The sequence below is a fragment of the Pelobates fuscus genome, chromosome 7 (genome assembly GCF_036172605.1).
Source record: "Pelobates fuscus isolate aPelFus1 chromosome 7, aPelFus1.pri, whole genome shotgun sequence".
In the NCBI taxonomy this organism is placed as follows: Eukaryota; Metazoa; Chordata; class Amphibia; order Anura; family Pelobatidae; genus Pelobates; species Pelobates fuscus.
This window is the reverse complement of record NC_086323.1, coordinates 186309582-186335823: the sequence shown is the minus strand read 5'-3', so window position 1 is coordinate 186335823 and position 26242 is coordinate 186309582. Positions and strand designations below refer to the sequence as shown.

At 44.6% G+C, this 26242-nt stretch overlaps 1 protein-coding gene across 1 annotated transcript in view; it reads right to left on the bottom strand.

The window, feature by feature from the left end:
• Positions 1 to 26242, bottom strand: part of EFCC1 (EF-hand and coiled-coil domain containing 1) — a 174107-nt gene that overhangs the window by 80116 nt on the left and 67749 nt on the right. The gene's annotated exons all lie outside the window — the stretch shown is intronic.

Genomic DNA, 26242 nt, shown 5'->3' with positions numbered 1-26242 from the left:
TAGCACATTCAGTGAAGGTAACCATGGGTTATAAGCAAAATATTCCAAACCAAATCGCTTGACTTGCTACTGGAGCCCATTATTTACTTATCACTAACATAATGCCAATACTGGTTTCTAAAACATCTAGTGTCATCTAAGTATTGCAGGACACAGCAGGTGTATGTCCAGAACATTGGTTTTGGGAAAGTGAATGGCAAGTGATCCATGTTCAATATATTTCACACATGTGATGGCATTGAAGCACAGAAGGAAGCAATTATTAAATTAAAGTGAGATCTAATGTTTACACTTTATCTGCAAATTTTGAATTTCTAATCTCCTGCAATGTCAACCGCTTTCGCTACGCATGGCCAGTGGAGAGGGGTAATTAAACAAACAAACAAAAAATTGTGTGACATCTAAATGCACAACCTGCACCACCCATGGCAATAAGTGTGGGCTTCTTATTACATTACAATACATCAGGTTACATGTTTTGTATTGTTTTTTTCTTGCCCCTCTGTGTATCTTTGGGAGATTGACAATTGTTTTATTTACTTATTTATTATTATTTTTCTTTATTATTTTTAATTTTTTATATTTATTTTTGTTATTATTTTTTATTTGTGTATTAGTTAAATTGTATACTCTTTCTCTCATTTAATTTATTATTAATTTATTTTTTTATATTTATTTTCCATTTTTTTATTATTTATATTTTATTAATTATCTCTATTTGTATTATTTATCTTTATTATTTATTTTATTTTTTGATATTTATTATTAGTATTTCCTTTTTCTTTCTATTCATTCTCTTGATTCCATCTCTTCCTTTCTTTATCTATAGTTCTGTTATTTACTGAGATTTCGTATGCTTTACACATAATTGTTCGGCAGATTGCTTGGGGACGCATGGGTGATGTCTCTTTAGGTTTACAATATTCATAGCAGGGGGGGCGGAGCCAGCACTCAACCCGAGAGGTCGCATGCCCGCAACGCTCCGGCAATCGGCGGCGTTAAAACAGCGACTACCGCTCGAAACCGGAGACCCACAGCCTCAGACCATCACCAGAGCACCCCAACAACAATGGGGAAAAAAAACAAAAAACTGCGCCCGGATCGGCCGCGGATATCCGCCGATATCGGCGACCTACTGAGGAGAACGCATGGCGCAACAGGGCCCAAGATGGCGGCCGACTCAGAGGAATTCTCGGATAGCTCGGACGACTTCCACCAACACTGCCTGGAGACTCTTAGCTCTCAAACGCTGACAAGGCAAGTACAGCCGACAGGGGGCCAACCGGTGACCACAGAGATACTCACCTCCCTCCTAACAGGCCTGCGCCAGTCACTCTCAACGGAGATCTCCCAAGGGAGGGAAGATGTTAGGGAGTTTACCGCCCGCTTAACCACCGTGGAGCAGCTCACTCAAACACAGGCAACCCAGGTGACAGCCCTCCAGACACAGGTGAGGGAACTCACTACAGCCCACACTGCACTGTCCCACCAACTGGCTGCCATGGAAGATAAGCGCAGATGGAAGCACATAAAAATCCGGAGTATCCCTGACACGGTGACCCCAGCAGAGCTACCCCATCTCCTACGCAGGCTTTTTGCATCCTTGCTACCACTTAGACAAGCAAAAGGGGTTCAGCTAGATGGCATGTTTCGCCTACCCAAACCACCGCAGCTCACTGGCACCACTACCGGGGACCTCCTGGTCAAGCTTCAAAATGGGCAGGACAAAGCGGCACTCATGAGTGCTATCAAAGGGAAGAACCCCTACAGATTTGAGGACATGGACATATCATTTTATTCGGACCTGTCCCGCACTACCCTACAATGGCGGAAATCCCTTTGTCCACTGACGACTCTACTGGCGGCCAGAGGGGTGACGTACCGCTGGGGACCGGCTCACGTGCTCACGATACAACACCAGGACACTAAACACCAAGTGTCTGATATCACAGAGATGGACACTGTACTGGCTAAACTGGGCCTCACTAACCCCCCTCCAACTACAACTACTTGGGACCCAGCAAATGTCGTTCCGTTTATCCCGGACCAGGGGGCGCTTCGGAGAAGACACCCCCAAGAACCGCCACCTCCAGTTTAACATGGACAATAAGTTACATGTCTTTATTTTCTCACACGTTTCAATTTTATGTTCGTAGGGCCCGCGGGCTTCTACTATAGACACCGGGTTAGACCCGGGACGCTGGCTCCAGTATACCACCCAACCCCCCCCCCCCAACTCCAATTGGCTCCCAGCCTATCTTAGTTTAACGACCAGGAGTTGTATCACACGCCATTTAAATGCTATGCAACTCTCTACATAATTTACTTACTGACCCCTTTGACGGTCAACCCAAGTTGTGTCCCCAACTCCCCAACGACATACGCACATCTACACTACTCCTATGGAGGGGACCTTGTTAACACAGTAAAGAAAAGCGTAGTAGTGGCATGCGCTAGGCATCCGCCTAGGTACCTGCAGCACCCCCAGTGCCACTACCCTCGTTAACGCCACCGACCAAGTGGAAACTAATCTCTTTTCTACATATTTACAAGCTACTGCATTACCCTAGATTTAGCTAACTTCACTTAGCAAAATGCAACATCTATAACTGCCATACCGACGCTTTACTAACACATGTTATACTTGTTATAGCTGCCGAGGTTTCGTATAATTGCAAGCGGTGGTTATCTTCTATGCTTCACTATTACCAAAAAAAAAAATGTGCAGTAAACACAATTGCCATAATGTTGTTATATATGTTACGCATGCGCTTGACCTAGCTGTTGTGGCTAACCAAGCAAAATGTACAACTCGCACAACGGAGTAACGGATAACCAAGCAACAGTATTTCACTGTGAGATTTGGTACTGCTATACAACCTGCAAACCAAACCTGCATATCCACTAAATTTCTCACTTACCTGTATTACTTTATCCTTTTAATTCTATTTGAGCATGGTCTATTGTATTTTGTTTTTCCTGTAACATAATTCTCAGTTATAGGTTTCCTTTTTATTTCTGGTAATATCTATTGTTATCTTGCTAATAAAAATCCTGCCTGTGGCATATGACCTAAACTTTTTATTTTGGTGACTCTCTTAATACCTTGCCTATAACTTCTTTTATAGGTTTTGTTTCTACCTATTACTCCCACCTAAGGTGTATTACCTAAATCTAAATTTCTTAATAAACAATGCTTACCTTTAATTACATTAATTGATTCTTCTTTTTCTCTTTTCTTAAAAATCCTGCTATTTGTATTGTTTGCAAGACTATAACGTCTAAGACAAAAACTAAAGACCCTGAAATTAACCTTTGTTTCAGTCGCATCCCTGACCTGATCAAATCTATAACACAACCCTAGTTGCCCTTGAATGGATTCAATCTGCTATAACCTCTAGGTAATGACTAGAGTTGAGCGGACCCCTGGATGTTCAGGTTCGGCCGAACTTCGGCAAAAAGTCGAAAATGTCCTCCCCCCTGACCCCCACCCCTGAGCGGTGGGTGGGGCCCTAAATAGCAATTGGGGGGGACCTAATGTCCTCCCCCCTGGCCCCCACCCCTGAGCAGTGGGTGGGGGCCCTAAATACCAATAAGGGGGGGAACCTATTGTCATCCTCCCTGGCCCCCACCGTAGAGCGGAGGGTGGAGGCCCTGAATAAAAAATTAACCCCCTCTCCCCCAGGTGACTAGGGGTCCCCAAACCTCTAGTCACCCCCCTCCCTCCAAAAAATTAACCCCTACCTACCCCCCTCACCCTAAAAATAATGAGGGGGGACCATTAGCTAAGTACCTGTAAATATAAATAAATAAAACTTACAATTTGATGTTTTCTTTCTTCTAAAATCTTTAGGGCCCCCACCCGCCGCTCAGCAGTGGGGGCCAGGGGGGTGGACAATAGGTCCCCCCTATTGGTATTTAGGGCCCCCACCCACCACTCAGGGGTGGGGGCCAGAAGGGAGGACATTAGCCCCCCCCCCCCCCCAATTGCTATTTAGGGCCCCCATCTACTGCTCAGGGTTAGGGGTCAAGGGGGAGGACATTAGGTCGCCCCCCTATTTTTATTTAGGGCCCCCACCCACTGGCCAGGGGTAGGGGCCAGGGGCAAGGACATTAGGTACCCAATTGGTATTTAGGGCCCCCACCCACCGGCCAGGGGGGAGAACATTAGGTCCACCCCCCAAATTTTATTTAGTGCCCCCACTCACTGCTCAGGGGTGGGGGCCAGGGGGGAGGACATAAGGTCACCCCCCCAATTGGTATTTAGGGCTCCCACCCACCACTCCGGGGTAGGGGCCAGGGGGGAGGACATTAGGTCCCCCCTCTTATTCTAATTTAGGGCCCCCACCCTCCGCTCAAGGGTGGGGGCCAGGGGGGAGGACATTAGGCCCCCCTAATTTTTATTTAGGGCCCCAACCCACCGCTTAGGGGTGGGTGCCAGGGCAGAGGACATTAGGTCCCCTCAATCTTATTTAGGGCCCCCACTCACCGCTCAGAGGTAGGGGCCGGGGGGAGGACAGTAGGTCCCCCCTCATTGTTATGTAGGGCCCCCACCTGCCGCGCAGGGGTGGGGGTCGGGGGGAGGGCAGTAGGTCCCCCCATTATTCTTATTTAGGGCCCCCACCCACCGCTCAGGGGTGAGGGCCGGGGGGGGGGGGCAGGACAGCAGGTCCCACCCCCATCATTGTTATTTAGGGCCCCCACCTGCCGTTCAGGGGTGGAGACCAACAACTGGCTGCTCACTGTTTACTAAACATGACCCTACTCGCGGTATAGCGCGTAGGGGCTGAATTTACTAATACTAAGTAATCGTTACTTAGTATTAGTAAATGTGGCTGAAAGACCAATTTAGGTCTTTCAGCCTTTTGGTAGATAGATCCCTAAGACCGTGGGAATTAGGGAGCTATCTACTAAGCGGCTGCAAGATGCAGCCGCCACAATGAATAGGATCGGAGTTGCATTCATTCAAATGAAATTGCATACGAACAAAGTCCCGAATTGCGTTTTAACACGAATGGAGAAACTGTTCTCATTCTGTTAAGACGCAATTCGGCAGTTTTGGCAAACGCTTGTTGATTGGCTGCCCTGCAGCTTTTAAAAATGCGCCATTAAATCGATTCCCGAACTGTTACTGAAATGTCCGGGCTCGGGTTCAGGGTCAAAATATCGTAATATTCGGTACGAACCCGAACTTTACAGTTCGTGTTCGCTCAACTATAGTAATGACACATGTCCACTCTCTGGTCACACTTCTTCCTATTTGGCTTGCTCTGTCTTTACATTTTTTTATTTTTTTTGTCCCTGCCCTGGTCAGAGACCATGGTTTTTGATTTTATTTGGGAAAGGGGGATCACTGAAATGAATGAACAAACTTTGGTTCCTGCAAAATGTATTTCTACTGCTGAAAATTGTCATGTCAATTTTTCTCCCCAAGTGACAGGGATTCATGGAGAGAGTATTATGCAAGTTTACACTGAAAGCTCTGGTGTGGTGAGACAAATAAGTTTTTGTTAAATCTAGCCCATCTGGATAAGTTTCAACGGTATTATTGGTGTTCAACTTTGCAGGAATAGAAAAGATGCAATGAAACAATTAAAATGCTTTGGTCATAAATGATTTAGTGCAGGGACTGTAGATTTTGTGGACACTTTGTCTCTTACAGTTTACTGCTTCTGCATGGAGTGAGACAAATTTTAAAAATGCCTCAGTATATTTCTTGCAACAAGTAAAAAGTAACACCTGAGATTAAATCCATTCTTGGAGCAGGGAGCAATGCTCCCTGCCACTTCCTAAGCCCCCCATGTCCTCCCTCACTCTTTGGGGGTCAATATGATGATATGAAATCTCCCGAATGCCCCTACTCACTATGCTGTTAGTAGGGGCGTGTCTACTAAACAATGAGCAGCCTATGGCTGCTCACTGTTGTGGGAGGGGGGGGGGGCTTTTTTTCCTGCCCCATCCCTGATCGCTAGGGGGATGGGACCTATTGTCCGGCCCCCACCCCTGTCTACCAGGTGTGGGCCCTAAATGAGAATGGGGACCTATTGTCCTCCCACCCCTGAGTGCCCCTACTTGCGGTATAGTGGCAGAATTCACTAATACTATGTAATATTTAAAGGGACACTCCAGGCACCCAGACCACTTCTGCCCATTGGAGTGATCTGGGTGCCAACTCCCACTACCCTTAACCCTGCAACTGTAATTATTGCAGTTTTCATAAACTGCAATAATTACCTTGCAGGGTTAACTCCTTGTCTAGTGGCTGTCTACTAAACAGCCACTAGTGGGCACTTCCTGCTTCATAGCACAGGTTTTCTGTGCTATGAAGCGTCGCTCAATTCCCCATAGGAAAGCACTGAAAAGCATTTTCAATGCTTTCCTATGGAGAGCTCTAATGCGCATTAGGTCTCCTCAGCCGGCGGGCGGGATCAGTCTCCCCCGCCGGCTGACGCGAGGTAGGGGAGGAGCGGCAGCGACCCGAAACCACTGCCGAGGGACATCTGCGAGGGTCTCAGGTAAGTCACTGAAGGGGTTTTCACCCTTTCAGCAACCGGGGATGGGTGGTGGGAGGGAGAGAGGACCTGCAGTGCCAGGAAAACGGATTGTTTTCCTGGCACTGGAGAGTCCCTTTAAGTATTAGTAAACTTGGCCGAACGACCAATTTTAGTTCTTATAGCCTTTTGGTAGATAGCTCCCTAATACCGTGGGAATTAGGGAGTTATCTACTAAGCAGCTGCAAGATGCTGCAGCGGCATGAATAGAATCGGAGTTTCATTCATTCAAATTAAATTCCGATCCAAAGTCCCGAAATGCGTTCTTACACGAATGGAGAAACTGTTCTCATTCTGTTAGGACGCAATTCGTCAGTTTCGCCGGCATTCTGTCTAAGTGACAGGACGTTCGGGAATACTGACAGGAAGCATCGCAGGAACATGGAGGAAAGGTTAGAATTGTGACAACATTTCTCTGACACCCGGAAATGAAGCACCGTTTGCTCCTCCGCTGGTCAGAGATGGTCAGGCGTAGGAAACCTCCATAAGACAAATAGTCCCTACTAGAGCAGACAGGAAGAAATGAAGAACAGATCCTGACAGAGGGAGAGAAGAGGAATTGATTAAAGAAAGGTAAGTTCACCATGTCAGTGTCGCTTTAAATATATAATGACATTAGGTCAGTGTCAGGCCTCCCAACAGTCCTGCTTTTGGAAGGACAGTTCAGGATTTGAGGTCCTTTTAAGGGGATACAATAGGCACCAAGATCACTTTATCTCATTGAAGTGGTCTGGATGCAGAGTTTCTGCCCTCTCCTCCTTAGTCCTGCAATGTAAATTATTGCAGTGTTTACATTGCAGTACTAAGACTGCCTCTAGTGGCTGTCTACCAAACGGCCACTAGAGGCGCTTCTTGGAGTTTGACTCCATGAAACGATGCTGGACTTCCTAACTCACTGCATGAGTACATCCAGCGACAAGGGAAAACCCCATAGGAAAGCACTGAGACAATACTTATCTATGGGGAAGACCTAACACACGTGCGGTCTTCTTCACACATGAGCATTAGGTAACCCTACCCGCTGGTATCTGAGAAGGCGGAGTGTGACCCAGCACCAACAGACATTGGTGCTGGAATCATGTAAATAAAGCATTATTTAAGTCTTTACATTGCTTGATGTAGAACACATTAGTGTTAGGAATTAGTGATGTCCTACTGTCCCTCCCGACCCCCACCCCTGAGCAGTGGGTGGGGGCCCTAGATAAGAGTGGTGGGGGGGACCTACCGTCCTCCCCCCCGGCCCCCACCCCTGAGCAGTGGGTGGGGGGTGTCCTCCCCCCTGGCCCCCGCCCCTGTGCGGTGGGTGGGGGCCCTAAATATAGAGAGGGGGGGAGCTACTGTCCTCCCCCCGGCCCCCACCCCTGAGCAGTGGGTGGGGGCCCTAGATAAGAATGGTGGGGGGGGGACCTACCATCCTCCCTCCCGGCCCCCACCCCTGAGCGGTGGGTGGGGGCCCTAAAAAAAGATAGGGGGGGACAACCTACTGTCCTTCCCCCAGGCCCCCACCCCTGAGCAGTGGGTGGGGGCCCTAGATAAGAATGGTGGGGGGGGGACCTACCGTCCTCCCCCCCAGCCCCCAACCCTGAGCGGTGGGTGGGGGCCCTAAAAAAACAATAAGGGGGGGACCTATTGGCCCCCCCGGCCCCCAGCCATGAGCGGCGGGTGGGGGCCCTAACTGAAAATCCCCCCCCAATCAAGGTGACTAGGGGTCCCAAGCCCCTAGTCACCCCCCCTCCCACCCAAATCAAACTATCCCCTACCTACCCCCCTCACCCTAAAAATAGTGAGGGGGGAATAAAATAACTAACCTGTAAAAAAAAATTAAACTTACCATTTGACGTCTTCTTTTTTCTAAAAGCTTCATTTTTCAGCCCCAAAAACGGCCAAATAAAAAGCCATCATACCCGACGAACTTAAAATTAAATAAAAAACGCTCAGGGGTGGGGGCCGGGGGGGAGGACGGTAGGTCCCCCCCACCAATCTTATCTAGGGCCACCACCCACTGCTCAGGGGTGGGGGCCGGGGGGAGGACAGTATGTCGCCCCTCTCTTTATTTAGGGCCCCCACCCACCGCTCAGGGGTGGGGGCCAGGGGGGGAGGACAGTAGGTCCCCCCTTATTGTTTTTTTAGGGCCCCCACCCACCGCTCAGGGGTGGGGGCCAGGGGGGAGGATGGTAGGTCCCCCCCACCATTCTTATCTAGGGCCCCCACCCACTGCTCAGGGGTGGGGGCCGGGGGGAGGACAGTAGGTCCCCCCCATCTTTATTTAGGTCCCCCACGCACCGCTCAGGGGTGGGGGCCAGGGGGGGAGGACAGTAGGTCCCCCACTTATTGTTTTTTTAGGGCCCCCACCGCTCAGGGGTGGGGGCCGGGGGAGAGGACAGGAGGTGTCCCCCCACCATTCTCATCTAGGGCCCCCACCTACTGCTCAGGGGTGGGGGCCGGGGGGAGGACAGTAGGTCCTCCCGCCCATCTTTATTTAGGGCCCCCACCCACCACTCAGGGGTGGGAGCCGGGGGCAGAGGACAGTAGGTCCCCCCCCCCCTTATTGTTATTTATGGGGCCCCCACCAGCCGCGCAAGGGGGGGGAGGTTATTAGTTGTTGTTTTTTACAGTGAAAAGCCACAGGCTGCTCACTGCTTACTAGACATGCCCCTACTCCCAGTATAGTGAGTAGGGGCATATTATTTACTAATACTAAGTAATCTTTAGGTTACTGGCTATTTGGGGGGATAATGTATAATAAACACAGGTTACTGGCTATGGGGGGATAATGTATAATAAACAGGTTACTGGCTATGGAGGGATAATGTATAATAAACACAGGTTACTGGCTATGGGAGGATAATGTATAATAAACACAGGTTACTGGCTATGGGGGGGATAATGTATAATAAACACAGGTTACTGGCTATGGGAGGATAATGTATAATAAACACAGGTTACTGGCTATGGGGGATAATGTATAATAAACACAGGTTACTGGCTATGGAGGGATAATGTATAATAAACACAGGTTACTGCAGGGGCGTATTAGCCGCGAGGCAAACAAGGCATTTGCCTTGGGCGGCATTTTCCAGGGGGCGGCAAAAAAAGCCGCCCCAAATGCCCAAGGCAAATATATAGTATTCGCCAGCGAACCTTTCGGGACATCACTATTAGGAATACATCCTTGAAAATATAAATGATTTCTAAAATTATAGCTAATTTTACAGCTACTGTTTTTCCATCTATTGGTGACTTTTTTTTTTTTTCTCACTTGATCTGTGCACTAAATTGTGGGAAAAGAATAAAATATATTTAGCAAAACACTGATTCATCCATTTTTGCTCTTTTTCTCATTTTCTGGACTGTCAAACAGACAGAAATTTGGCAGAAATTCGAAATTCGGGGGTCCAAAAATTTTTATTTTTTAATAAATGGTTCGGCGAAGCCACATTTTCTCACCATACACAAGTGTGCTTAATTTTCACATAATTAATGTAGCAATAAAAATAACATAGATTAAAAAAAACTGTTCAAACAAGCTTATCTATGAGGTAGGCATATATATAATTTGGTGTCTTGCCCAATTTCAGACACTGTAAATGAGTCTTTAAAATTATTATTGGTGATTTTAAATATTCACATAAAATTTAGATTTCAGATCAACTCTGTATGGGACATTGTAGGGGAGTGAAATGTGTCCACAGGGTTAGGTGCTGAGGCCTGCAAATGTGATAAGGCAGTGGGGAGTCTGGGAATAGTCAATGACTGAGTGCTCTGTTTCCATGACATTGTTGAAACCCAACTCATAAATCTCAAGGCCTTTGTGTTCAGAAAAAAAGAGAACCAACATTAAATGCTCTTTTCTTCCACTGCTAGAACAAATCAATGTGTGCTTAATATATGCCAACACTGTGTGGAAGACATGCACGGAAAGAGCATTGTTCTATGTAACATTGAAAAATACTCCTTCCCCCTTCTTTATTTTTCAAACCGGATTGTAATAAGCAAGGGGGAAAAAAAACAAAATAAACTTTAACACATCTAATATATCTATGCAACTCTCTTTATTTTTTGGTTCTCTCCTGTATAATACCAAGATACAACAGTGTGTGTGTGTGTGTGTGTGTGTGTGTGTGTGTGTGTAATATATATATAGTTATCTTTAAGGAGTGATGCAACCTATTGTACTGGTATAGAAGAATGTTGATGCATTTATTCCATAGAATATTCAAACTTTTGTTCCCTTAGACTAGAAATCTATATGCCTATAATGTAGCAGAGTACTGTAACCTTTATGACTTTATATAGCATATAATATCGTATAAGAGTAGTGGAGTACCTTTAAAAATTTACAGGAACCTGTATTTCTCTAGTAGTGGAGAGTGCTATATAATGTATAACTTTATATTTTAAATATATCAGTATTGGAACATGTCTTCCTTTTAATATGAGAAATCATGGATAAGCAATATCTTTACTATATCAGAGTATATAATATGGAATGGGCCTTGTGACCCTTCAGAACTGAAATATCAGATGCCGGGGGGCGGGGCCGGGCCGCCAAAATGGACGGTCGCAAGACAGACCAGCTCCGGCAAAAAGCCAAACAATTAAGCCATACAACATGATTTTGTACCTTCTGATGACCAGCAACAGCGGCCCTCGACAGGCAGAGTGCACTGGATCCAGGGTGAGGCTGGCTCACCAAGTATTAGTCCCCTGGAGGAGGAAGCTTCACTACCACGGTTGGGGCCTACTCCGGCGGTGAGTGGAGTGGACGGCCGCTGCCCCACTATCCCGCCTAAAGGTGCCCAGCCAAGGGCTCACGCCCTCGAGGAACCGTCCCTGTTCCCCCCCCCTCCGGACCGGTGGGGGTAATCCCGGTCCTCACCCCGAAGCCCAGACCTCCACAAAGCAAATAAGGCCTAGCAACACTGCCAAAACAACCCGCAACTCAGGTGATACACCTAAGATGGCAGAGGCTGCGTGCAACAGCACCCCACATCAACCGCAACCAACGCGGATTAGAAGCATCAATAACTGACACCCACACTGAACAGCGACAAGCTCCCATCCTGGAAACCTAACAGGACGCTTACCTCTGGAGCCTCGTCATAAGCTCTGGGCTCCGTGTGGGAGACGACCCGGCAACCGACGGCGGAGAAAGGGGCACAGCAGACCAGCGCCCGCCCAACAGCCGAGACCAACAACCATTACCCCGCGACGTGCCGCTCTCCAGTCCGGACCCATCGAGGCAACTGCTGCACAAGACTCATGGACTGTCGCGCAGCACCTACCAACCGACCCCGTGGGAGTCGCAATTATACCTGTCATAAAACACCAGCCTAACTAGCATTACTAATGTGTAGCAACAGGGGCTTAAGGGGTGACATTTTCATTCTCACGACTAATGCATGTATCCAGCAACTAATAAACAGCATAGTACCCGCTTGTAATATCCTGTACCTACTATACCAAAAATGTGCACTGCTTAGTAACTACCCTATTTGTTATCTATGCCAAGCAGCTCAAGGAATGCCGTTGGGGTACCTGGAGCCAGTTTGTAATTACTCTATGCACACAAAAATAAAAAATTAAAAAAAAAAGAAATATCAGATGCCTAATAAGCATGAATACTTGTCTTAACAATTCATCTGCCAAGACACAAAGTATTTTTCTATCTCGATTAACAACAAATAGTCTGGGAGAAGAGTGTCAAGCAGAGTATCTTTTGAAATAAAATCTTAGGCATTTCACCAACTCGTGTTGAGAGGTCTTGTTCCCCATGTTGCTGCCAATCATGATCTGGAAAAGCTGGATTGGGTTACCTCATTTGATTGAAAATAAGAGGTAACCCAATCTCCTAATTTAAATGAAAATAGGAGGTAACCTTGTGTCTGAACTGAGAATGACTCTGTTGTGGTGAAATAAAGTAAAAGGTTACTCTGCAGAAAGTTTGTGAAGCTCGTCCTCCTCCTCCCAGAAGCCAGGGCCACATGCAGAACAGTTTTAATGGTGAAGAAATGCAGTGCAACTAACTGTAATGGCTCAAAGGTGAGGGGGAGATTAAAACCATGTCCCATGGGGGTGAAATAGGCTTAATGGAGAGATTTTGAGGGCGATTGTCAGAATGTGGGAGACATCTGGATTAAATGTCCACCTAACACTAGTCAGAGTTGAAAGGGCTGACATGGGTACTTTGAGAGTGTTGTAGTTAAAATGTTTCTCAAGGCTCAAATGTCATTTCTTTTTGGTAAAAGGATACTGAGTAATGATCCCTCTGGAAACAGCCAAAGAGCAGAAGGCATCCCGAATGCAATATGTTGCGGAAGTATACATTTTTCTAGCATGTAGAAAGTTAAAAATCACTTAAGTAGAACCCCCTTCTGACTTTCCTCTCACTGTGCAGGCCACCAATTAGACAGTGGATCTGTATGAATCACTGGACCCTGATGGAGGAGAGAATGAACCTTCATAAGTGTCCAAGGAGGCTATAGGCATAGACCCATCAGCAGAGGGAACCACTCTTTCTGGGACAACATATTAGGATGGCTTCTACCTTTTCTTGATGGATTCTCCTCAATAATAACAGCAGAGGGAATGGTATAAAAACACATCTGTGGTGAGATTTTCATCTGCAGATTAGGACATCTGTTTGCAGGCCTTGAGGAAATAGTTCATCATCCTATTTTTGCAGTCGGCCATTAAATCCAACTGAGGAGTTTTCAAATATGATACTAATTTACTGAAGACTTCTTTTAATAATAATTCATTCTCATGAATCTATTTGAATCTCCCACTGTGTTCTTTAAACCTGTTAGATAATCAGCTACTAGACATTGAAGATGGTTCTGCACCCAGGACACTAGATGCTTCCTGATATTCATCATAACACCGCTCCTGATTCCACCTTGATGATACAACAGTGGAATTATCTACTTGAACATTTATTCAGTGATGGATCAGGGTCTGCTGAAACTTTAGTGCCGTGAAGACTGCTAGTAGCTTCAGAACATTTGTTGGAACTCTTGTTGAATTTGGATGTCCCCTGAGCAAACTTGTCCTGTATGAGGGCTCCCTCAATCCCAATTTTTTTTCGTTGTGTGGACGATCCATGGAACTTCCTCTAAAGGGAAACCTTTCAGAGTATTTCTCTTTTGAAGCCACCACATCAGGGATTGATACATTCTTGCAGATATTCTGATAGCTGTTAGGAGATTTCCATTTATGAATTGGGATACGAAATTTTACTTCTATTCCTATTCTGCATTGGGCACACTTGTTCAGTCCAATAATAGACACTTTTCCCAACAGACTCGTCTTCTTTATTGCTGAATTTGCGTTGGCAGCTAGTCTATTTAGTGTTTGAGCCGAGGCAAAGTTCTCTTTCTATTGAGCTATGCCGAAATCTGCTCTTTTTTTTTTTTCTTTTTTTTTTCTTTTTTTTTATATAAAATTTTTATTAAAGCGATTTTTTTTCCATGAATGACAAATACAAAAAACAAAATCAAAATACATCACATATTATATTCAAATAACATGAGTTAAACATCTTCGTAAAAAAAAAAAAAATCTTCATTTACTATACGTTTGACTCAAATAAATAAAAAGGACTAGACATACTAAAAAAAGACAAAAACACCTTGAGAAACCCTACACCCTTTCAAAGCAGGAGAGTTACCTTAAAAAATATTAGGCCAATTAATAATGAAGCTTTAACAATGTAAGACTACAACAGGCACCCAAATTCTGCCCCTATTATCTATAAGGTATTTTACGAGAAGAAGAGAAGAAAAAAACATAAACTAAGTGTTATGCCCTACCTTTGTCTAAATGGATAATTACAAACATAAATTATCCATATAGCTGGGAGCATTTTTGTAACCAATTAGCATACCACTCAGATTTTTTTGAGAGTATTGTCATATTATTAATAATATCTTTTTCCATGGATAATTGAAAAATGATTTGATTAATTAGGAGATTTTTCTGAAATGGTTTTGATGATTTCCATTGTCTAGCAATAATGATTTTAACAGCGATCAAGCAATGAGTTGCCAAACAATTATATTTATGAGACTTAAAAAGCCAGTTCAGATGCAAAAGGGCTGAGGCCAGGTTTTCATTTAATTTCTTAAGTGACAGTGTATAGAAAATATTAAAGGCCCAAGCCCATAACGGTCTAACTGCGGGGCAAGACCACCAAATATGTATGTATGAGCCCGGATAAGTGCCGCATCTCCAACAAATAGGGTCGTAAGTATCATACATTTTGGCCAATCTTGTCGGGATGTAATACCATCTATGTACTACTTTGAAATGGCATTCTATCAAATTTAGGCAATGAATATATTTATTTATGTAAAGAGGTAAACCAATCCTTTGATGAAATCCTCAGATTTAGTTCTTGCTCCCAAATATTAATTAATTTATGGGGGATAACATTCCGACAGTCCAACAGCGAGTTTGCAATAGAAATAACCTTGTTAACAGGGCGATTACAGAATATAGTTTCTAAATTCTTAGCCAATAGAGAAGAAGTTTGAATAACATTTTTATGTATAAAGTTTTTAATTTGAAGATAAGTAAATATTTCTCTTGGCGGGATATGTAAGTTGTCAACTAATTGTTGGAAGGAAAGAATATTATCCCCTTGCATAATATCAGAAATTATTAATGAATCATTATTTTCCCAGTGTCTCAACGAAAGGTCTTCAATACCTAATTCCAATGTGTTTAATTTACATGACCTTGGAATACATTGGGTAAAACCCAGGATTTTCTTAATTTCTGCCCAGTCCTCTAGAGTTTGGGTCAGAGTAGACAGGCAATTTAAGAAAAGTTCATTAGTGATGTGCCTATTAGCGAACCACATATAATAATGTAGTCTAGAGGTATGAGCTGCCTCTGATTCCATAATAAACCCTTGCGGTGGGTCTTGTAGTGTATAAATATGCCTGATGAGATTAGCATAATACAAAGAGGTGATGTTTGGGAAACTAAGACCGCCCTTAGACAGTTTTTTGAATAGTATTTTCTGAGTAATTCTGGGTTTTTATTTTTCCAAATAGATTTAATAAAACTTGATTGAATCATTGCTAACCATGGTTTAGACATTTTAAGTGGGACCATGGCAAATAAATATAATCACTTATGTAAAATATAGGAGTTTATTATATTAATTTTACCTAACCAGGATGTTTCTAAATTTCTCCATTTTTTAAAATTGTGGTTCATATTTGTCATTAGCGTCAGAACATTCCTCTCCATTGTACAAGAAACATTAGCAGGTATATTAGTGTATACAGGGAGTTAACGTCCACTGTAACTAATAAATAGTTATCCCCCCATTGAGTAATATTTCAAATCTGGATGATATTCAAAGTGTCTTTAACCCCTTAAGGACAGAGCTTCAGAAGCTTGTCTTTCACTTAATGACAACGTCATTTTTTGCATTTTTTGCTATTTGCGTTCAACTGCAATTTGCATTTTACTAATTTATTGCACCGACGCATATTATATACCATTTTTTAAAGGACAGAAAGGGCTTTAATTTGATGTAACATATATATATATACATGCTTATTTATTATAAAAAAAATACAGAAAAATGCAAAAAAAATTAAAACATTTGTGTTTTTTTTTTTTTTTTTACAGTTTTTGCAATAATAATGTGTGCACAATTAGTGCAGGTTAAGGAAAGTAATTACCGTATATACTCGAGAATAAGCCGAGTTTTTCAGCACATTTTTTGTGCTGAAAAACCCCAACTCGGCTTATACTCGAGTCAGTGTCTGTATTATGGCAACTTACATTGCCATAATACAGACAGGGGGCTGTGGGGGCTGCAGAGCGTTTACTTACCTCTCCTGCAGCTCCTGTCAGCTCCCTTCTCCTCCGCGCCGGTCCATTCAGCACCTCGGTCCCCTCCCAGTGTAAGTCTCGCGAGAGCCGCGGGGTCATAGTGCGGCTCTCACAAGACTTACAGTGTGAGCTGACAGGGGAGCTGACCGGACCAGCGCGGAGGAGGAGGGAGATGACAGGAGCTGAAGGAGAGGTAAGTAACAGCTCTGCCAGCCCCCGCCACCCCACTGAACTGCCAATGCCACTTGACCACAAGGGAAGGAGAGCCCCCCTCCCTGCCATGTATCAAGCAGGGTGGGCGGACGAAAAAAAAAAATATTAATAAAATAAAATAATAAAATAAAATAATATTTATAAAATAAAAATAATAATAAAAAAATATTAAAATAATAATTTAAAAATAAATAATAATAGAACAAAAAATGATTCAAATAATGATTAATAAAATAACAATAATCAAAATGCCCACCCCCCACCAACACATACACAAACACACACTGCATCACACACACTCACACTTCATTCATATACACGCACTGCATTCATATACACACTGCACTCATACACACACACTGCACTCATGCACACACACTGCACTCACACACACACTGCACTCATACACACACTGCATTCATACGCACACACTGCATTCATACACACACTGCATTCATACACACACACTGCATTCATTATATACACACACTGTAAATAAATATTCAATTAACATTTTATTTAGAAATTTACCAGTAGCTGCTGCATTTCCCACCCTAGTCTTATACTCGAGTCAATACGTTTTCCCAGTTTTTTGGGGTAAAATTAGGGGCCTCGGCTTATATTCGGGTCGGCTTATACTCGAGTATATACGGTAAAAATAAATTAATTTAGTTGTTCTGATTTACAGAATATATAATGTGTCTGGGATTTTAGAATTTGGTATGTTTGTCTTGTAAGCTTAATAGCCATAAAAGAAAAAAACGTGAACCCGGAAGTGCAGGGAGGCGGAAGGTGAGTATACTGAGCACATGTGTTTGCTCTGACAGGCAGACCGGAGCACCATTAACCCTGCGATCTGGGGTTAATTTTACCGCGTGGCGGACGAGGTCCGTCACTCGTCGTTAAGGGTTTCCCCTGAGTGACTTGTCATTAAGTGGTTAAGGTAGATAGGGGTTTGTTGTACTATGGGTTGGAGGCATCTACCAATGTATTCCGATAGTCTACTGGAAATATAAACTATTCCAGAGATTATCAGACGGCCTGGTGGATTTTTCTGATTCTTGTGGATTTTGGGTAAGTGGTAAAAAACAGATATACGTGTTTTTTTATGTTTAGGTATTTAAACTCGTTTTCATTTAGAATTACACTATCTTCACCTACTTGAAAAAAATCACTGAATTTCTTTTGTTATAACCTCAGTCAGATCTCCTAATAGTTTTTATATGTTGCAATATAACTTACTAATCTTAGGCCTTCTTCCAAATATTTCGTAGTATCCATTACCACAATTCCCCTCACCTTCTTATCCACTGGCTTAATTACCCTTGTTTCATCTCTCTGTAATGTTTTTAAAGCTCTCCAAGCCTCTCTTTTTAGATTCACCTGTTTAGAATGTTTCCTTTTTATTTTCTTCACTTCCTGCATTACGGATTTGTCAAATGCGGCCATTTCATCTGAAATTAAATGAGTGGGGAAGAAAGTAGACTTTGTTTTCAAAATGGCGTGTGTATATAGTTATTCTGTGTTGATGTGTCTGAAGAAATATGTCTGTCATTTCTCAAAAATCTTTTTTTAAAACATTACTGACCGGTGAATTTTTTTTAAAATCCATAAACATCTCAAATTCATCTTAAGATTTGGTAGGTACAAACTTTAGGCCTTTATCCAGGCTCTTTGTATCTGTCCCTCTGTCTTCCCAAGATTTATTTTCTCTAGGGGCATCTTTTAGTAGTTCAAATGTATTATGATGTATGATGGGGTCATCCCTTCTAAATGTTAGAGTTCCCTTTTGAGTTAGATCTCTTTCATCTCCTTTCAAGGTGAGATATACGTCTATTTCTATTTTCTCTTTGGGGTAGCGGATGTTTTTTAGGGGACCTGTAACTCTGGGGTCTTTCCTTCCTAATTGTATGATACAGTGTTCCTGATCTTTCCTCTATTCTCCTCCATTCTCTATTTAATCTTTCAAGATTCTTTTGTTTCAGGTATTGTACCGGAGGATTGGAGGAAGGCAGATGTTGTTCCTATATTTAAAAAGGGTTCAAAATCCTTGCCTGGAAATTATAGACCTGTGAGCTTAACTTCTGTGACTGGGAAAATATTTGAAGGGCTATTAAAGGATAATATTCAGGGATTCACTGGGAAGAACTTTGTTATTAGCAATAATCGGCATGGTTTTATGAAACATAAGTCATGTCAAACTAGCCTGATTGCATTCTACGAAAAAGTAAGTAGAAGTATAGATCAGGGTGTTGCAGTGGATGTGATCTATTTGGATTTTGCCAAGTAATTGGATACGGTTCCTCACAATAGGTTAGTCTTCAAACAAAAATAAATTGGTCTAGATGAATATTCTTGTTCTTGGATAGAACATTGGCTTAAAGGACCACTCTAGGCACCCGGACCACTTCAGCTTAATGAGGTGGTCTGGGTGCCAGGTCCTTCTAGGGTTAACCCATTTTTTCATAAACATAGCAGTTTCAGAGAAACTGCTATGTTTGTGAATGGGTTAAGCCTTCCCCTATTTCCTCTAGTGGCTGTCTCATTGACAGCCACTAGAGGCGCTTGCGTGCTTCTCACTGTGATTTTCACAGTGAGAGCACGCCAGCGTCCATAGGAAATCATTATGAATGCTTTCCTATGTGACCGGCTGAATGCACGCGCAGCTCTTGCCGCGCGTGCGCATTCAGCCGACGGGGAGGAGAAGAGGAGGATCGGAGGAGGAGAGCAGGAGGAGATCTCTCCGCCCAGCGCTGGAAAAAGGTAAGATTTAACCCCTTTCCCCTTTCCAGAGCCGGGCGGGAGGGGGTCCCTGAGGGTGGGGGCACCCTCAGGGCACTCTAGTGCCAGGAAAACGAGTATGCTTTCCTGGCACTAGAGTGGTCCTTTAAGGATAAAGTACAATGACTAATCATTAATGGTACATTTTCAAGATGGACAAAAGTGGTAAGTGGTGACCCTCTTCTGTTCTGTTTTGGGACTGCTTCTATTTAAGATATTTATAAATGATCTTGAAATAGTCATTGAAAGCCATGTTTTAGTGCTTGCAGATTACATAAAACTTTGCAAAGTAATGATATTGCTTTGCTGCAGAGAAATTTGGATAGATTGGGGTATTGGGCACTAAAATGGCAGATGAAATCTAATGTAGAGAAATGCAAAGTTATGCACTTCGGGGTCAAGAATGCACAAGCAGCTTACACCGTAATGGTAGTGAATTAGGGATAACCACACACAAGAAGGATTTGGGAACTGTTATAGACAACAAATTAGGCATCAATATGCAATGTCAATCTGCAGTTGCTAAGGCCAGTAAGGTTTTGTCATGTATAAATAGGGGCATAAATTCTCGGGATGAAAATATCATTTTGCCTCTTTATAAATCCCTGGTAAGAGCACACCTTGAATATGCTGCACAATTTTGTGCACCTGTTCTAAAGGATAGAACTTTGTTGACTCTAGAGAACCTCGGGCAAATCGCACATCCCTGTGGCGGCAACTTTGCATGCGGATGTCATCCATATCAACTTTCAACATACAGGGACATACAGGTGATGTAGAATTATTAAAAAAATCTTATTGTACTTGTATTCAATTATTGCACTAACTCCATTTTAACTTTATACTGTGACAATCCTCCATTTTGTCCTCCTAACCTGACTTCTACAATCCTCCATTTTGTCCTCCTAACCTGACTTGTTCATTTTAAAACTACATTACATGACAGTATTTCTCAGCACATCTAATACAATAGACAAAGACTGTATTCTCCATAAGGATATGACTAACCCAGGAACTGTTGAATTTCCCCTAACTCGCAACATAGTATAATTTAAAGGCCATGAGAACACAGTAGTAATGAAATGTTCTATTCATAAGAGACCTTGCACCTAACCACGAGATTTGACATCACCGACCGAGTAAAATGACGCTCAAGACCCCTTGTCCCCCACCCGTGTCCGAAAAAGTACCACCTCTTGGTGGGTGGACACGGAACTAACCACTTAGCTTTTGATCCAATTAATTATATTGATAGGTGGACACTAACCCAGACACTTAACAATTAATCCAATTAATGATGTTTATTCACTGATATCTTGATAATCAATGATGACGAAAATGTCTCTTAAAAGGGCCTGCGCGCCCTCTGATTCTGCACTTGCCAATAAATTTCCTCGAAGTTATTTTAACCTGAACTCCGTGTGTCAGACTGAATTACTTCAGCGTATATACGCAATTCAATTCTCTCTAATTCGGACAGGAACAGATAGACACTTAAACATTTTGGTTTACTGAAAAAGTACCATAACAACTTTGGCGCCCGAACAGGGACTCCGGGCTATGTCTGGCCGGTGAGCCGTCCTAAGGAAGACAAGGGTGGACGGAGGAATCCAGGGGGAAGGAAGGGAGACTGATCACCTCCAGATACACGGTAGAGACTTCTGCAGAGCCACCGGTATGTTCCGGCCCCTTTGATTGACCCGTCCACGTGTCTGTGACTGCTTCCCGGGAGGACATCAAAGACAGGTAATATCTTGCCCGGAGTCTTATTACCCATTTGTTACCTGCATTTAGTCTATCTGTTGCCTGGGTGTGTCTAGTTTGGTTGCCCGGGCTGAATGTTTATTTGTTTCCCCTTTTTGGGATAAAGGGGGGGGTGGACCAGTGGTAGTTTGCTTGAGGGTCCTGTGTTTGTCTGTTTTCCCCTTTTTGGGATAAAGGGGGGGGTGGACCCGGGGGATTTGCCTGGAGTCCTGTTGCCTGTTTTACTCCTTTTAGGAGCCACGTGTTTGTGGCTGTAGGGAAAAAGGGGGGTTGACCTGTGGATGTGTTCCTGGGGGTCTTCTTTGCCTGTTTACTTCTTTTAGGAGCCTCGTGGCTGTGGCTGTAAGGAAAAAGAAGTTTGTGGAATTGTGGGATCTGTGTAGAATCATAGTTTCCTGTGATCCAATTTTGTGTCACTTTGATAGCCTAGCTAGCTTCACTGTGCGCTTTCGGACCATCCAGCTCTAGTTGAGTTGGGGACGTCCTGACCCGGACCATCCAGCTCTAGTTGAGTTGGGGACGTCCTGACCCGGACCCTTCGGCTCTAGTTGAGTTGAAGGTCCACTGATTATTTTAACTGTGGTAGGAGACTTAGCCTTGTGGCAGGGGACTCAGTTTCCTGGGGGGATTCAGGCAGGCATTGCTTGTTTTCCGCATCACGTGGTAGTGAGACTTATAGAGTGGGTTTTATAAGGGCACTACGGGAGTGAGGGTGGCGTGGCCACTTTAAGTGGACTGCTGTAACGAGGGAGGCTAGAAAGGATTTCGGACCGGTGTTAGCTGTTATCCTTGGCCGCTGGTAGTGAGACTTGAGGAAGTCATTCTCCGAGCGGGGACACTACGAGGTTGAGAAAGGTGACTTTGGAGTAAGCACATGTAGAAGGAAAGGGATTACTGTTGATTTCATTTGAACTGTGATGCATGCACTGTATTTCAACTGTACTGTTGTCTTGTTTGTTTAATGTGGAGTCATTTAAACTCCTGTATCTGTCTCTAAGGATTTTTCTTCCCTTACTCTTTACCTTTTCTACACTTCCTGTACTATTATACTATCCACTCCCATTCCTCTTAATAGAGAAGTGATTGGTCACACACTTCTCACCTCGCTCCAATCCGTGTCTACCACCCCGGGTAGGCGGATTCAGTGACTAGTCTACGTTTTGGGAAGACGCACTTGAGAAAGACCCACGATTCTCAGGTGGCAGTCGAGCATTGTAGACGTTCCGGTTCAATTTTCCTTATCTTTCCCTATATCTGGGACGCTGGTGTAGGGGAGAAGGGATCATGGGGCAGGATTTAAGTAAGCCCAGTAAGGGCTGGTTAGCATGTGATTTAGTTGATGACAGAGAGGGTGAGGAGATGGTTAAAGGTGTTGAAAAGATTGCAAAAGTTTGTAAAATAGCTGTGCCGACATGTGGTAGATTACAACCAGAAAGTTGGCGTAGATTGTTGATGGAAAAGAAAGGCAAGCTTGCAAATTATGATTTATTAAAAACAGCTGAAGCATGGTACAGAGTAGCAAAGGCTATTCAGCAAGAAGGTTGGGTTGAAGACGAAATAATTCACAAGGGTGTGAAAATGTTTGTGTATCATAATAATTGTGTTGCTGGGGCTCTTCCTCAGCCAGCGCCCCAAAATGGCGCCCGGGGGATGTCTATCCCAAAGATCCAGTCAGTAATGGGAGATTGCCAGCTGATTAATCCTCCCAATCCCCATCCCGTCACCTCTCCCGTTTGCCCGGTCCTAAATTCTGATGGATCCTACTTTTCCCCTTCTCCCTCCCTAACATTCCCATCATCCTCATCCATCCCCAAGCCACCTTCTGAGTCTAATGCTAACATCTCATCTGCCATTCCTTCCTCACACTTTGTCTCCGTAGATAATCCTACCCTCCCATCTGCATCTGCCCAGTTCACTAACCCCTCCTCTCCTGCCACTGTCAATCTTGCTGATCCCACTCCGGCTCCTCCTCCTTCAGGCACCTTTACTGACTCTTCCCCACCCTCTCCCTCGCCCGCCCCGACCACAGCCCAGTTTCCCACCCCCTCTGCTAATCCCTCCCCAACCTCACTGCCCACTCCAGGTTCCGCCCCAACTCCCACCCAAATGGCCTGGCCATACCCCTTCCCATACCCCTATCCTCACTGGCCATACCCCTTTCCCCAAGTCACTCCCCAGGTTCCGGTCATGCCCAGTCCGGTTCAGTCTGCCCCGGATGTGCCCACATCCAACATGGCCGCCACGTCTTCCCTTAACCCCAATGCAACTTCCTTCCCCGCCTCCAATATGGCGGCCCCCAGCCATTCAGCACCCCTGATGCCGGTGCTTCCCGGTGATTACCGGTCCCAAGGTTATGACCCAATGGCAACTCCCGCCTCCGGAGCTCCCTCCTATCCCCCGGCCCTGTCTCCTCAGGTGTTCCCCTCACGCAGAAGGTCCCAGATAATAGAGCTAGATGAGGAAGAGGATGACAGGCTGTCCCAGGGTTCAATGGAGGCTGCGAGAGCCCACCGTTCTATTGAAGATCCCTTCGGCCATCAGGGTCGGGGAGAACAGGCCCCTCCTAAATATGTCGCTTTTAACCCCACACAAGCTAGTGCTTTAATGAAATCTCTCCCTGACCCAGAAAAACAGCCTATGCCTTTTTACCGAGGGATAGTTCAGATACAAAAGACTTATTCCGCCGCCTGGCGTGACCTACTGAGCATTTGTGCTATTAAAGCAGGGGATGCATATTGGCCCAGCATGGCCCGCCACCTCAGTACAGATCTGCTTACAAGTGATGTTGATTATCCCTCCGGAGTAACCTTTTGCAATCAATTGAGAGATTGGGCTAAGGATAAACTTGCAGATCAAGCTGCTGGCCTTACTGATGTTGTGCAAGACAAAGGAGAATCAGTGGAAAGGTTTCATGCAAGATTATATCAAATGTTTACAGATTTGGGATTTGATCTCACTGACAAAATTCATTCACAAATGCTATCAGGTGCGTTTGTCCAAGGTGTTAAAGATTCCATACGCAAGGGAATCATTGCTGCACGCCCTGAATACAAGGTTGTTCCCCTAGATACGTTACTCCTAGTTGCTAGAGGTTTGGAATCTGCCCAAACCCCCAGAAGACCCAATTCAGCTCCTCTCATGGTGGCCCGTGCCACCCCCATCACCCCTGGCACCAAGGGTGTCAAGTTAGAGGACGTAACATGTTTTAATTGTGGGGCTAAGGGACACTACAGAAGTGACTGTCCAGAACCCAAAAGGGAACCGGGGGAGCCCAAAAAGTTTCCTACAGGGGAGCCCAAAAAGTTTCCCAAGCCTGCCCCGGCCCCTAAGACCATGAAAACGGTTCCAATTGTTGAGGAACCAGATGATGATTAGGAAATTGGCAAACCTGTGTCATTAACCCCTGTCATGGCAGTGTTTACAGGGGATAAGGGAGGGGGGCCACTTGCCACAGTGACTTTACCCATTGAAGGCCAACCTACCACATTTCTTATTGACACAGGCGCAGCCCGAAGTGTTCTCAGAGAACAAGACCTGCCAGACCCATCTTTCTTGTCAAGTATTGATGTCTCCTGTGTTGGAGTGGATGGCCAACCGAGACACAGTCCTCTAACAACCCCTCTGCGGGTTGGCACAAGCTTACTTGCTCGTTTTGTAGTTTCCTCCACATGCCCAATTAACCTGTTAGGCGCTGATGTCCTTTCACGCCTGCAGGCGTCTATAACCTTCACTCCAGATGGACAGGTAGAAATGTCTACACCTCTATCTGTTTCTGACACTTCAGCCCTGTGCTCCTTACCTTTGATGCTGCAATTAGATATACCCAATGAGCAAGCAGCAGAACCTAGGTCCAATTTCCCAGATGAGTTAAAAACTCAGGTGCCTGCTAAGTTATGGTCCTCAGGCCCAGAGGATATAGGTCATCTAAATGTCCCACCTGTGGTGGTTAAGCTTATCCCAGGAGCTAAGTTACCAAGGAAACCACAATATCCTCTAAAACCAGCACAGGCTGCAGCCATTTCTATTCACATCAAAGCGCTCCTGGAAAAGGGTGCTTTAGTGGAGTGTAAATCAGAATGTAATACTCCATTATTTCCTGTGAAGAAGAAGACTCTAAAAGGTGAGCCAGTAAAGTACAGGATGGTTCAGGATCTCCGTGCGGTCAATGAAGCCACTGTCCTGGACACCCCTCTTGTACCAAACCCCCATACCCTGCTCTCTGGCGTCCCACCTTCTGCAAAGTATTTCACAGTCATTGATCTAGCTAATGCCTTTTTCAGTGTTCCACTAGATCCATCCTGTCAATACCTGTTCGCTTTCACCCATGAAATGCAACAATATACATGGACTGTCATGCCCCAAGGGGCACAAAATTCTCCAAGTCAATTTGCCAAAGCCATGTGTACTATTCTTGACCCATGGCAAGCTGAACACCCAGAAGTTGTTTTACTCCAGTATGTGGATGATTTGTTGCTCTGTGGAGATGATATACCCACTACTGAAAAATGTTCAATTAGTCTGCTTTGCTATTTGGCAGAACAAGGATGTAAAGCTTCGCTTCTCAAGCTGCAATTCTGTCAACCCTCTGTGATTTTCCTTGGACATTGCCTATCTCAAGGTACCAGACATCTCACTCGGGACCGAGTCAGAACAATTCTGGACATTCAACCCCCAAGGACTTCAAAATCTCTTCATGCCTTCTTAGGCCTCATTTCCTACTGCAGAGCATGGATCCCAGAGGCCTCTCTGCTTATGCAACCTCTCTACGATGCACTCAAGTCAGATCCATTCGGCCTGACCAACGAAGCTCTGGACAATTTCAAATCTCTTAAACGTGCCATTGTCTCTGCTCCTGCCTTGGGCCTACCAGACTATACCAAGCCTTTCAAATTATTTGTCTCTGAAAGACTAGGTCATGCTACAGGAGTTCTTACCCAAACTAATGACTTAAAAGGCCGCCAGAGGCCTATTGGATACTTTTCATGCCAACTGGACATTGTGGCTAGAGGGACCCCTTCCTGCCTTAGGGCTGTTTTTGCTGCAAGAGAACTTATTGAAAGAACTTCAGACCTGGTCCTTGG